This window comes from Heterodontus francisci, chromosome 7 (genome assembly GCF_036365525.1).
Source record: "Heterodontus francisci isolate sHetFra1 chromosome 7, sHetFra1.hap1, whole genome shotgun sequence".
NCBI lineage: Eukaryota > Metazoa > Chordata > Chondrichthyes > Heterodontiformes > Heterodontidae > Heterodontus > Heterodontus francisci.
In genome coordinates, this window is record NC_090377.1 from 90,612,340 (window position 1) to 90,627,637 (window position 15,298).

Consider the following 15,298-nt stretch of genomic DNA (forward strand, 5'->3'; position numbering starts at 1 on the left):
CATTTAGTTTTAAAAACCCTAAAATCTAACTTCCCCTGTGTCCCACTGGGTAAATATGAACCATAGGGATCAAGGAGGTTTTAGATTTAATCCCTGACCTATGCAAAGTTTGTTCGTCTTGACTGCAGCAGCACTGGGAGAAATACAGTTGGAGTGTGTATGCCTACATGATGGGGAAATTAAGCAAAGGGTATCATTCTTGATTGCTGTCCCATGACTACTGTGCTGGAATGTGGGTATACATGACTAATGTGAATGTGGCTGTGATGCCGCCACAGTTGAAAAGTCTAGCAAGGCTTATAAATTATGGTCACTGCGGCAGTGCACTAGAGGGTTACTGTTTTTTCCCCCCCGCCCCCGAACCCATAGAATAGTACTAATGATATAGACTGCCAAACATATGTAAGACTAAAGTCTGCATATTAAGGTCCAATGATGTGCTTGACTGAAACACTGACAAATTTTATAGCTGTAAACTTAAAAGGTGTTGCTTCTTTGCATACTTTATTTTCTATATTCTGAACTATTTTTTTCTCTTCCTCCTCACCACCGTGCCCCCCCCCCCCCCCCCACCCCCATAAAAGTAATTCATAACACGAGTTGTACTCTGAATCACTGTAAAGCACTGGACATTTTGGAGAAGGGGGGAGCTATATTCGAAAGACTATGGGGGGGGCCCCGTTCCCTCTAATTTTTTTGGAGTGCACAGGTAATTTTACTTAAGTGCATGGCCCCTTCAAATTTTTTTGTGTTGCCATGCCGCACGGTAACTTGGGGGCTGACTTGTGCGTGGCCTGGCAGGGACCCCCAATGCTGTGGGGGGGGAACGTGGCAGGGGATGGGAGGAAATTGAATTTCAGATTTGGCCAACTTAGCACAGCTGCAACAATGTCGTCCCAATGACATGTTGCTGTTATGACTCTGCAACACCATCGTGGTCAGGAATGTAAAAATTGTGAGTAATATTTGCAGTCAGTTTTGGCTGAGTTCTGACGTACAAAATTGACTGACCTCAAAGTAACGGGGCCTGGCTATGACCTGCCCCCCTCACCCCCCCACCCTCGAACTCACTCACTCTGCCACTCGGTTTTGACAATTATCTGCTACTACCTGTAGGTTGAAGTCCTACCATCTCATTTAAAACTTTAGTGTGTAGTCACTTATCCCAAGATGCAACTTCCTTTTTTTTTATTAACACTGTGTGGCAATTTCTCCCCTTTCAAGTTTTCTTCACTCCTGTCCTGAAGACACTGTCTCACATTGAGAAATCTATACATCGACACCTGTTACCTTCAGTGACTTGCCCAAGTGACTTATTCATATGTGAGTCTTAGACAGTGATGGTCAGAATGTGCAGGGTTGCAGGAAGAAGTTGGAGGAATGGCGTTAGTCGAACTGCTCATTCAGAGAGCCGGTGCAGACACAATGAGCCGAATGGCTTCCTTCTGCATTGTAACAATTCTGAGATTCTGCGGAGAATGTCACAGTTGAGCATCAACTTGTCCTCGTCTGATATCCAAATATGCACTTTCCAGCAGGAATTACTGGACAGTGATCAGTAGCAGTTTTTCTCTCCTGCTCCCCCCACACCACGTCTGTTAGCCCAGGGCATTGAGGTTAATTGTAATGTCTCGACCAACTGGCCCAGTTGAGGTCTCCTAACCATCACATACTGCATCAAACCTGTTACATTCGTAGTCAATTTAGCTTAATTCTACATCGAGTAATGTATTTGTCAAAAGTTGTCGGGAGAATATATCATCTCTTAAAACGGAACTGTTACGCATTCCGCTTGTGAGGCTTGGGTAAGTTACAAGTAAGCTTAGCATCTCCCCCATATCATTGCTGGTAGTGAGTCAGAGGGCATGCCGTTTTATATGGAAATGCAAAATGTATTATAATAGGAATGTTATTATTCATGGACAAAAATGTAAAAATGCATTTATCTACTTTTATCTGTTTATTCCTCCCCTTCCCTTCCCTCCCCTTCCCAATCACTTTTATCTCTTGCCCTCAGCTCTTTCTACCCATCTGCTTCTTGCTGTATACCTGTCCCACTCTAATTGCTGTCTCCATCTCTTTGGTTCCAGCTCCTACCTCAGATCTATTGACAGTGAAACTCTGATTCATGGCTTTGGTGCTTCTGACTTGATTATTGCAATGCTATCTTTGCCTGCCTCCCAAGTCCCACCCATTATAAATTGCAACTTATCTAAAATTCCACTGCCTGCATCTTGTCCTAGTCCCAATCCCCACTCTTCTCATCAACTTATTAATTCAAAGCCCTTGTTCTCCTCTTGGCCTTGCCTTTCCCTAGCTCTGCAAACTTCTTTATCCCTATATTCCAGCACCTACCAATTGAGCTCCCACCGTTGTTTGGTATCTGGGATTTTTAATTATGTTAAAGGCACAATAGCAGTCCATCGAGGCAGTGTTCACTTGTACATGACACCAAGAAGCCCTAGTAAACACAAGTCAGTGGAAAGCTCTCCAGTGGCTGTAGTCATATCTGATGCAAAGGAAGATGATTATGGTTGTTGGAAGCCAATCCTCTCAACCCCAAGACATCACTGTATGATTTCCTCAGGTCAGTGTTGTAAACCCAACCACCTTCAGCTGCTTCGTCAATGATCTTTCCTCCTTCATAAGGTCAAAATGGGGCTGTTAGCTGATGATCGCACAGTGTCTACCTCCATTCACAGTTGCTGAGATAATGAAGTAGTCCATGCCTGCTTGCAGTAGAAACTGGACAACATTCAGGGTTGGGCTGCTAAGTGACAAGCAACAGTCATGCCAAGTAATGACCATCTTCAACAAGAAAGAGGCTAACCACCTCGCGTTGACATTGAATGGTATTACTATCGCCGAGTCTCCACCTGGACCAGCCACATAAATGCCCTATATAGAGTAGAAGTAGGTCACAGGCTGGGTATTCTGCAGCAAGTGTCTCACCTCCTGCCTCCCCAAAGCCTGTCCACCATCTACAAGGCACGTCAGGTTTGTGATGGAATTACTGTCCACTTGCCTAAATGGCTACAGCTACAACAATGCTCAAGAAGCTCAACACCATCCAGCACAAAGCAAGCAGCCCACTTGATCGGCACTCCATTCATCACTTTAAACATTCACTCCCTCCACCACCAGCATGCAGTGGCTACAGTAGGTACCATACACAGGATACAGTACAGCAAGTCGCCAAGGCTTCTTTGACAGCAGCTCCCAAACCCATGACCTCCACCATCTACAATGAGAGTATATAAGGATCCATCTGGTGGATAAATTAAGATGGGCTGAATGGTCATCTTCATCCGTAATGATCTTGTGCATTACATGAGATATTAATGAGCCAGTGATGCACAGGCAAATAGGATAATGGTATTGTGGTATAATTAAAATGAACTGTTTGCTGCGGAGTTGATATTTCACAACACTGGGGGAATTTCTCGTGATACTGCTCACAGACGTGAGCCAGGAGTGGAGCCAGAGGACCTGGGCATAGGGAACAAAGTCAATGTTTTTTTTAATGAAGTGAGCTGCAGAGGCTGGTGCTTATGCAGCAATCTGAAGTTTTTGTGTCTTGTATTCAGCCGCTGTCTTTATTTAAGCCCTCTCTGCCTTTCTTCCTCGTTCCTTGATATTCAGCTCTATAGATTATTTCATGAAGGCCAAGCCAACACTGCTGACCAGAGCACTAAATGAACAGACATTGGGTTCCCTAAGTTTCCTTTCTTCTTTGAGGTATAAAATATATTGTTTTGAACAGAAATTATACAAACTAATATTTTTCATAAGTGTTTTGACAGAAGCTGGTCACAAGAACCTCTTGGTGTGTGGGATCTCCAGGCCCATCAAACTGTCCAATGGCTATATTGTTTTTTAGTGAAGACTCAAGAAATATTAAACTTGAGATTTAAATTAATTTGTATCTTTCTTCGGCTTTCAATGTATATAAAATAAGTGTGACATGCTTCACTGAACATGTTTAAATTTAGGACTTGTATTCAATTGCAGAAAGGTTCTAAATAATACTGTTTCTCCTTTTTGCTGCTTGTTGCTTTCAGATACACATGTAGAAAAGCAATGCAGCTGTACTAACATTGGTTATACATATTCAAAAATTATACAAATAGCAAACAATGGCAGTTACATATATTAATGCACAGGACCCTGTTCTTTGCAGACAAAGAATATGTACAAACATTGTGCCTGTTTCAGATAAACAAAATAAGTGACAACCATTCGCTGGTTCATTCCTCAGGGCAATGACTTGACTAATCACAGTCATGCTGCCTGGTTTAAATTTCAAACAAAGCTTGGCAGTTAACTGTCAGTCACCATAAACTGGTGCATTCCCCCTGGCAACGCCTCTACCAATCAGAGTTCACTTGCCAACCTTTCAGCACTCTCTTCTCATGCAGTATAAGTTGTTGTTTTCCCTTACATTGGTTATTCTTGTGATTGTCCTGATGAGCACAAGACAAAAAGCTTTGTCAATATGTCTCTATTTTCAGCAATACTCTGTAATCTATTTGTGTGTGTGTGATTCTCGTGTGATTGTGTGCGTGAATGTGTAGTGTAATTTTATTATTCTATTTAGATCGAGTTTAGATTGTTCAGTATAATAAACTCACCTCTTGTTTAAACTCAAGAAAACCTGTCCGATTGGTTCTTTCATGATCACAACAAAGGTAAAAGGTAAAACACTCACTGAAGTGGTGAGTACATCCATTGTTTAAAATGAATAAACTTTCTTGCGGTCAAATAAGAGGAAGGACAAGAGGGGAGCCTTATGACCCCTCCTTACTTATAAGCCATTTTCTTTGATCTAATGCAGTCGTGTACTTCTTGCTAGCCACGGCTGATTCATCTTTCCTGTTGGGTTTTTGTGTCTTAGAGGAATGTATATTTGTTGCAGACCATGTAATACTACTTTAAATACTAGCCATTGCCTATCTACTGTCAAATCTTTTAATGTATTTTTCCCAATCCATCATAGTCAATTTGCCACTCATACCTTCATAGTTTCCTTTGTTTAGATTGAAGACCCTAGTTTCAGAATGAACGATATCCCTTTCAAACTTAATGTAAAATTCTGTCATATGATGACAACTATTTCCCAAAGGCTCCTTTACAACAAGGTTATTAATTAACCCTTTTCCATTACATAATACGAAATCTAAAATAGCCCGAGCCCTAGTTGGTTCTTCAACGTACCGCTCCAGAAAATCATCTTGTACACACTCCAGGAATTCATCCTCCGCAGCATTAGTGCTGATTGGGTTTATCCAGTCTATATGTAAATTGAAGTCGCCCATTACTACTGTATTACCCATATTATATGCACCTCTAATTTCCTGATTTATACCATGCCCAGCATTACCATTACTGTTTGGTGGCCTATAAACAACTCCCACCAATGTTTGCTGCCCTTTGCTGTTTCTTAGCTCCACCCAAATTGATTCTACATCTTGATCCTTCGATCTAAGATCCTCTCTCACTAATCATCTTATCTCATCCCTTATTAAGAGTGCTGCTCCACCTTCTTTTCCTTTTTGCCTATCCTTCCTAAATGACGAATATCTTTGTATATTCAGTTCCCAGTCTTGGTCACCCTGCAACCACGTCTCTATAATGGCAATTACATCCTACCCATTTACCTTTGTTTGTGCCTTCAAATCATCTACCTTGTTGTGAATGCTGCGTGCATTCAGATAGATTGCCCTTAACTTTGTCTTTTTAACATTATTCCGCATTGTGATCCTATTTGATGCTTTCGCTTCGTCTGTCTTCTAATTTCACTAACTACTTTTCTACTTCCTGTTACCAGTTTTGCTTCCCATCAATCTGAGCTCCCTCTCGGGTTCCCATCCCCCTGCCAATCTAGTTTAAAGCCTCCCCAACAGCACAAGCAAATCTCCCTGCAAGGATGTTAGTCCTGGTCCTGCTAAGGTGCAACTTGTCCATCTTGTACTGGTCCCACCTGCCCCAGAACTGGTCTCAATGCCTCAGATCTGATGCCCTCCCTCCTACACCAATTCTCCAACCACGTGTTCAATCTCTCAAGAACACAAGAAATAGGAGCAGAAGTAGACCATATGGCCCATTGAGCCTGCTCCGCCATTCAATACAATCATGGCTGATCTTGGGCTGCAATTCCACTTTCCTGTCTGCTCCCCATATCCCTTGATTCCCTGTGAGACCAAAAATCTATCTATCCCAGCCTTAAATGTATTCAATGATGGAGCATCCACAACCCTCTGGGGTAGAGAATTCCAAAGATTCACAACCCTTTGAGTGAAGTAATTTCTCATCATCTCAGTCCTGAATGATTGGCCCCTTATCCTGAGACTGTGTCCCTGTGTTCTAGATTCCCTGACCAGTGGAAACAATCTCTCAGCTTCTACCCTATCAAGCCCTTTCAGAATCTTGTATGTCTCAATTAGATCACCTCTCATTCTTCTAGACACCAGAGAATATAGGCCCAATTTACTCAGCCTCTCGTCGTAGGACAACTGCCTCATCCCAGGGACCAGTTTAGTGAATCTTCGCTGCGCTGCCTCCAGTGCAAGTATATCCTTTCTTGCATGTACAATTTTAGTAAGACTACTTTATTCCTGTAATCCGATCCCCTTGCAATAAAGGCCAACATGCCATTTTCCTTCCTAATAGCCTGCCGCACCTGCAAGTTATCTTTGTGCGTTCCTTTGTACGAGTACCTCCAAGTCTTTCGGAACATCAACACTTACCAGTTTTACAATCGCTCAATCTGCCTATTCCTATGCTCACTATCACGTGCCACTGGGAGTAATTTTGAAATTACTGCTGTTCAGGTCCTGCTTTTTAAAACTCCTTGCTCCCTAAAATCCACTTTTAGGATCTCATCCCTCTTCCTACCTTTGTCATTGGTACCAATGTGGACCACCACCTCTGGCTGTTCACCCTCCCCTAGAAGAATGTCCTGCAGTTGCTCTCTGACATCCTTGACCCTGGCACCCGGGAGGCAACATACCATCCTGGAGTCACGTCTATGGCAGCAGAACCGCCTGTCTGTTCCCCTAACGAATCCCCTCTCACTTGCTCTTCCACTGTTCTTCCTCTCGCCCTTTGTAGTTGAGCCACCCTTGGTGCCAAGGACTTAGCACTGGCTGCATTCCTCTGAGGAACCATCGCTCTCACCAGTATCCAAAATGGAAAACCAGTTAATGAGCAAGATCGTCTCAGGGTCCTCCTGTTTTGCCTGCCTGGTTTTCTTAGACTGCTTGGCAGTCAACCATTCCTTCTCTGCCCACTTGCTCCTAGTCTGCGTTGTGACCACCTCCCTAAACGTGCCATTCATGTAGTTCTCAGCCTCGCGGATGCATCAGTGTCACCAGCTGCCGCTCAAGTTCCGAAACCTGTAGCTCAAGCTTTTGCAGCTGGTGACACTTCCTGCATAGGTTTCTGTCAAGGATACATGGTGCGTCCATGACTTCCCACATACCATTGGATACATCTTCCACTTGGCTGAGCTGCCCTGTCAGACCTTAACTTTACAAACTATTTATTATAAGTAGAATACTTTTTACCAGTTACTCACCAATCAGCTTCTTCCCCTGTACCTGCAGCTACAGAAACCAAAATATATTAGTTACCTAATTAATTAAATACAGATGCTCTCCAGGAGCGAGCTTGTTTATCCCTGCCTAAGGCTGGAAGGAACTTAAACAGTAAATTTCAGTTAAATGCTAAATGCAGACAAGACTAGATTTTTTAAAAGAGATTGACCCTTAAGATTCCCTCACTCACCAAACTCCCAAGAGGTAGGCAGGTAGTGATTGGATTGAGAGGGTGATGGGAAGAAAGTTGAAGACTGGGATGGGGAGGGGGCATGATGGGAAATGGAACAGGCACGGTTGAGGGCCTTGTCAACGACGGTGGTGGGCAATCCACGAATAAGAAAAAGGGAAGACATATCTGATTCAAGGATTCCCTTCCAACTTGGTTGACAGGGCCTTCAACCGTGCTGTTACGACCAGGTGAGAAAGGTGTCAGGGGTCCCTCTCAGCCTTCACCTGGTCTTACTGTAACAGGGTTTAATTTTAAACACACAGTGTTTTAAGCTCCCCCTTGGTGAATCCTTGATCACTGCTTTCCAATTATAAGGCAAAGAAATGAGCACAAACAGGCTTTCTTAGGTTTAATGATGAAAAGTGAAATTTTAATAAACTTGAACTCTAATTTGGTTAACGCCTACGGATGCAGGACATGCCCACGCTAGCATGCATACGCGATAAACACATGCAGATAGGGACAGAAAAGAGTAGAAGAAAAGATAAAGTGGAGAAGTTTGAGGCAATCTCTGAGGAGGGTATTTTTTGTTCCTGTGCTTCGAGCTCCCTGTCGAGTCCTTTTTTTGAAGGTATGGTCTTGCTTTTCGTTGGGGCCCAGTATTCTTCTTAAACCTTGTTCACTGTAGGAGACTTTTCTCTCTTGGGGTTCGTGTGTCTTCAATGGGTCATGGAGTTCCATGAGAGAGAGATGGGAGCAGACAGGAGGCGAGGAGGTCTTTTCAGTCCAGGAGCACAGAGCTTTCTGTCTTCAAACACTGTTTCTCCAATTTAAAACTCTCAGTTCAAACTCTGCAACAGCCAATTAATCATGTGACTAAACTGGTCTGACCATGTCTGTTCTGTGTGTGGGGCGGGGGGTAGCTCCTTTGTTCCAACACTGTCTGCTGGTAATATGCAAAAATGTCCTTCCGACCAGGGGCTTGGCAACCCCTTGTAATAGGCTGCCTTTTCTTCCCAGTAACAATTTGAAATTTAATGTCCATGTGGTGAAACTAATGTGCCTCATTCTTGGCAGGTGGGAGTCTGCATGACAGTGTCCATTCTGTTTCCTGTACTTCTGCTCTCATCCCTTCCCCTCTCTCCCAGAAACAACATCTCACCTTTCACTACGCCAGCCTCCACTTTCAACAAATTGCCATTTTTTTGCCACTCCAGCATAATACCACCACCAAACACATCTTCCCCTCTGCTCCCCTTTCAGCATTTGAAGGGACTGTTTCCTCTGTGGCACCCTGGTCCACTCCTCAGTTACCCCCAGCAGTCCCTCCCCATGCAGGAGATGCAACACCTGCACTTTTACCTCCTCCTTTCCCACCATCCAAGGCCAGGAACATTCCTTCCAGGTTATACAACAATTACTTATAATTCTTTCAATTTAGTAAACTGTACTTGCGGCTCACGATGCAGTCTCATTGGGGAAATCAAACGCAGATTGTGTGATTGCTTTGCAGAAATCTCTCTCCAGTCCGCAAGCATGACTCCAAGCTTCTATCCGCCTGCCATTTTAGTTCTTGGCATCCTACACTGTTCTATTGAAGCTCAACGTAAGCTCAAAATAGGACCTCGTCTTTCGATTCGGCACTTTACAGCCCTCCAGACTCTACGTTAAGTTCAATAGTAATTTCGGACCGCAACCTCTGCCGACAATTTTTGTTTTGGACGGCAGTTGTTGATGATTCTGCTTACAACACATCTAATCCCATCTTTTCATTCTTTACTTATCCCATTACCATCTCCTTTTGCCTTGCACCATCATCCTTTTAATCATTTAATCTCCAGCCTTTCATTCAATCACAGTTCTCCTGCACACACACCTCCCAACCCAAATGGCAAATCTGTAAAGTACAGTGTTGGCAGTGAGAGTCAGAATTAAAAATACAATCACAGTTCTATATATTGCTGGCTAATTTTAGTATAAATTGAGATAGGTTGTAGTTCTGCACTGTACAGTACAAAATACTCCTTGATATTTTCAATGATTTACAGTGCTTACAAAGCATTGTGGGGAATTCCTGTACAGAGAAAATTGATCCATGTACAGGAAAAGTTTGTTCCCTCTTTGACTGAGTCATGCTTTCCAGAGTGTTTTGACAAATTTGATTCTGCAGCTGATGTACTCTGCCAGTATCTCAACCATGTACATGTCTCTAACTGTTCGGTTAATTCTTGGAGCTTGATAAGCACCATGTTAAATAAATTGTGAATGGCAAAAGTTTGCAGTACTGTTGTCTTCCACAAGATGGCTTTCATCACTTTGGCTTGTGAATATACTTACTTAACCATGCAGATATGCATGTTATTTAAAGCGTCTTGGTGACAAATTTTGTATAAGCATAAAAGAATACATTAGAGGTGCTTTAATTTATTGTAATTAAAAACACAGCACATTCTTTCACTTCCCCACCCTTTTTTTTTTAAAGGTAGAATCCCTGCCACATTAGATCATGCAAATAACTTTTTTGTAATTGTAAACCTTCAGTTAGATGGCCATTATGCTGCTACTCCTGATGTCATGCACTGCTTGTTCTTCACTCTTAGTGGCCTTCTGAACCATGAAGTTATTTTACTATGACGCAATACCTGCTGTTTTTCAGAAGAAATTGGGGGAAGGGATAAGTGTAAAGTGTGCATATACAATGTACTGATCGCTGGGTGGTAAAAAAAATTTGTTCAATTAAAAGTTATATTTATATCTCAAACTACTTGCTGCTGAAATGCAATGCTAATAATGCTAAATGCTACTCTTTTAAAGTAGATTCTTTGTCAGTTTTATCTGCTGTGTTTTAAGTCAGATGTATAAGGAAAGCCATCTTGTGGAAGACAATGGTATTGAAGTAAGGTAGGAGGAGGCATCTACGGAGCATAAACACTGGTATGGACAAGTTGGGCCGAATAGCCTGTTTCTGAGCTGTACTTTGTAAACATATGAAGCAGTGGGCCGGATTCATGTGTTGCAACTATCAAGCGAGTCTTGTATGATTAAATCGTTTTTGAATCATAAATGAACACCATGTTCAACTCTCGATTTAGTTTGTCCTGGAATGTTTAGCCAATGTAATTTCTACCTCTTTCAGTTCTTTCTTTCTCTGCCCCCACTTCTCTGTTATTTGTTTCTGTGTCTTTCATGCATCTACTCATTTGTCTTTCACTTTTCCCTTGATTATTTTCTTTCTTGCCTCTCCATCTTTCTTACGCTTCTGCCTTTACCTGTCCTGTACAACTGCAGACAGCAAGAGGCAGCAGTATTGGGACTCAGTCCCATCGGGTTATAGGCAGCAGCATCTGGAGTTTGGGAAGGAATGCTAAAAGTGCTGTAGTATGCAAAGAAGAGCTAGGGATTTCTGTGGAGTTAGAGATACTGGAATGGTAAGTGTAAGTATTTCTGTGAGCCCTTTGAATTTTTTTTTGGATGGGCTGTTGCACAAGTCTGCAAACCAAGCACTTTCTCTCCCACTCAAAGCACAGAACATCAGACAAGTGATGTGAGACCTAGTGACAGGCTGTGTGAACTGGCCTGTGCGAACAGAAAATTATGATCACAATTTCTAAATAACAGCTTATGCACCCGTTTATTTCTCTATTACACAGGTGTTCTGAAATTCATTGCACAGTATCAAAAGGGAGATTTTCATAGTACCAACAGCTTCAGCATGCCACAGAATCACCTCAAGCAGGAGAAGTTCTGCAATATGAAAGTATTTCATAGTAAAATATTACTGGTCAATTTTGTTTCAAGAGTCAGAAATGTTGTGGGTGAGGGTTAGTTTTTAATCTTAGTCTTTTTTAAAATAAGAAAGTAAGAAATAGGAGCAGGAGTAGACCATATGGTTTGTTGGGCCTGCTCTGCCATTCAGTACAATCATGGCTGACCTTTGGCTTCATCTCCACTTTCCCGCCTTCTCCCCTTCTCCCTTGATTCCCTGAGAGACCAAAAATCTGTCTATCTCAGCCTTAAATATATTCAGTGATGGAGCATCCACAACCCTCTGGGGTAGAGAATTCCTAAGATTCACAACCCTTTGAGTGAAGAAATTTCTCCTCATTCCTTATTCTGAAATTGTGCCCCCATGTTTTAGATTCCTCAGTCAGGAGAAACAACCTCAGTGTCTGCACTGTCTATCCCCTTCAGAATCTTGTATGTTTCAATGAGATCACCTCTCATTCTTCTAAACTCCAGAGAATATAGACCTAATTTACTCATCAAAGGGCAACCCTTTCAACCCAGGGACCAATTTAGTGAACCTTCGCTGTACTGCCTCCAGTGCAAGTATATCCTTTCTTAGATACGGAGACAAAGTGCTCCAGGTGTGGTCTCACCAAAGCCCTGGACAATTGTAGCAAGACTTCTTTATTCTTGTACTCCCATCCCCTTGCAATAAAGGCCAATGTGCCATTTACCTTCCTAAGTGCTTGCTGTACCTGCACGAGTACACCCAACTCCCTCTGAACACCAACATTTACAAGTTTCACACCTTTTAAAAATTATTGTGCTTTTCTATTCTTACAACCAAAGTGAATAACCACTCACTTTCCCACATTATACTCCATCTGCCACTTTGCTGCTCACTCACTTAACCAGTCTATATCTCTTTGCAGCCTTTGTATCCTTCTCACAGCTTGCATCCCACATAGCTTTGTATCATCAGCAAACTTAGATACATTACTCTCTGTCTCTTTGTCTATCTAAGTCATTAATATAGATTGTAAATAGCTGAGGCCCCAGCACCAATCCTTGCTGCACTCCACCAGTTGCAGCCTGCCAACTTGAAAATGCCCTGTATATCCCTACTCTTTGCTTCCTGTCCTATCCTCTCTCCATGCTAATACATTGCCCCCAACTCCATGAACCCTTTACTTGCATATTAACCTTTAGTGTGGCAACTTGCACTGCCTGGACTTGGCCTCCAGGTGCTACAAAGTCTGTCTAGGTGCTCAGTGCCTTCCCAAATGCTGCTTCTCCATTTTGGGCGGTCGCACCCCAGGGTTTTCCATGAATCAATAGGTATTTTGGATCGTTTCAAGGATGCTTTGAGAACCTCCCTAAAGCATTTCCTCTGTCCTCCTGGGACTCTTGCTGCGATGACATTCGGAGTAGAATAGTTGTTTCAGGAACCTGGTGTCACGAATGTGAGCAAAGTGACCCGCCCAACGAAGTTGATGTTGGCTGATAGCGTGTTGATGCTAGAAATGTTGATTTAGGAGAGGATACTAACATTAGACTGACTATCCTGCCAATGAATTTGAAGGATTTTGCAGAGACAGCATTGGTGTTGTTGCTCCAATGCCTTGAAGTACCTATTGGAGATTGTCCAGGTTTCTGAAGCATGTAGGAGCATGAGGATCACTGCTGCCTGGAATACCGTGATTGTAGACCCAGGTTTGCGGTCCTCAAATACTCTTTTTCACAGTCAGCCGAAGGTTGAACTGGCAAATTGGAGTGGTGGTCAATTTTGTCATCTTTGTCTGCCTTCATCAAGAGGAAACTCCTGAGATATGGAAAATGGTCCATGCTTTCTAGGGTCTCGTTGTGAATCTAAATAGACGGAGTGGGGTGGCGGGTAATGTCATACTGCGGGAGCAGAGGAAGAGGACCTTAGTTTTCTGGGTGTTTAAAGTAAAGCCCATCCTCTCATATGCTTTGAAGAAGTCAACGATGACTTGGAGCTTAGTCTCCGAGTAAGGGAAAAAGACTTGCATTTATCGTGCCTTTCACAACCACCAGACATCTCAAAACACTTTACAGACAATGAAGTACTTTTTGAAGTGCAGTCTCTGTTGTAATGCAGGAAACACGGCAGCCAGTATGCACACAGCAAATTCCCACAAACAGCAATGTGATAATGACCAGATATGTTGATTGAGGGATAAATATAGGCCAGGACACCAGGGATAGCGCCCCTGTTCTTCTTTGGAATAGTGCCATGGAATCTTTTACATCCACCCAAGCAAGAAGATGGGGTCTCGGTTTAACTGTCTCATCCAAAAGATGGCATCTCCAACAATGCAACACTCCCTCTGGAGTGTCGGCCTTGATTTTTGTGCTCAAGCCCTGAAGTGGGACTTGAACCTGGTGAATCAGGCGAGAGTCCTACCAACTGAGCCACAGCTGACAGCTAAAGAGAGCACATACACCAGTGTGGTCTGCTTACTGAGGTTTGAGTGACCTTAGTTTTGGAGTGGCGACCACGAAGGTTGAATAATTTTCTATCCATCCTGTAGATTATCTCTACTTTTGTGGGGAACTTGCTGGAGGTGAGATACAGAATTGCAGTGAGGAAAATGGAGAAGAAAATTGGTGCAATGACACAGCCTTGTTTGACCCCATCTTCACTGATAGGTCTGTAGTGGGTCCCGTTGGTAGTAGACGAAGGATGGTAAATTTCTGAGGGCAGCCAAATTTGAGGAGGACTCTACATAAACCATCGCGATTGACAGAGTCAAAGGCTTTTGCGAGGTTGAAAAGGCCATGTACAGTGGTTGGTGCTGCTCCCTGCATTTCTCCTGGATGTGCTGCGCAGTGAAGATCATATCTGTAGTGCCTCTTAGTGGGTGAAATCCACATTGCAACTCTGGGAGAAGCTCTTTGGCTACCGGGAGGAGGCGATTGAGGAGGACCCTTGCAATGATCTCCCCTGTATTTACTGCAATCGGATTTACCTCCTTTCTTGAAGGTGGTCATGGTAACAGAATCCCGAGAGCCCCTGGTATGTGCTGCTCTTCCCAGTTAAGGGATATGAGGTTGTATAATTGTGCCAGGAGTGTATCTTTGCCATGTTTTAGGATTTCTTCAGGGATTCTTTCTACTCCAGAGGCCTTGTTGTTTTTCAGCTGATGAAAGGCCTTTTTAACTTTTGGGCCAGGGTAGCACTAAGACTAAGCCGGATAGCGTACTGAGGGATGGAGTCAAGGACACTTGGGTCAAAGACAGGGTCTCAGTTGAGGAGCTGTTTGAAATGTTCCCTCCAGCAGGCGCTGACTGCCTCTCTGTCCTTGATAAGCTCTCCTCCGTGCTTGGCTCTCACCGGGGTGGGCCCTTGAATATTTGGGCCATTGACTTTCTTTACAGCACTAAAAAACCCGCACATATCATGGTTGTCCGCAAGATGTTGGATCTCCCGTGCATTTTCCACCTGCCGTTTGTTCTTTATGATTTGGGTTTTTTGTTGTATCACTGCCTTCAGACACCTATAGGTCTGCTGCTTTTCTCTTGAAGTGTGTTGATACTTCCAGTCTGTGAACACTTTGCACTTACACTTAATTAGCTCCTGTATCTCTTGGTCATTCTCATCAAACCAGTCTCTCTCTTTCCTGGTAGAGAAGCCAAGTGCTTCACAATTGCTGATTATGGTGGACTAAGCACTGTGGACTCACTGTCGCTCCTGTTGGCCGGGAGTAGAGAGGTTGCCTGTAACGCGCTGGCTGAGAAGAGCTGCCTTTGTGGGATCCTTGAAACCTTCAATGTTAATTTT

The 15,298-nt window shown here is 43.2% G+C and overlaps 1 protein-coding gene across 11 annotated transcripts in view; it reads left to right on the forward strand.

Annotated features, from left to right (window-relative positions):
- pms1 (PMS1 homolog 1, mismatch repair system component) overlaps positions 1–15,298 on the forward strand; it is a 117,165-nt gene that overhangs the window by 84,727 nt on the left and 17,140 nt on the right. The gene's annotated exons all lie outside the window — the stretch shown is intronic.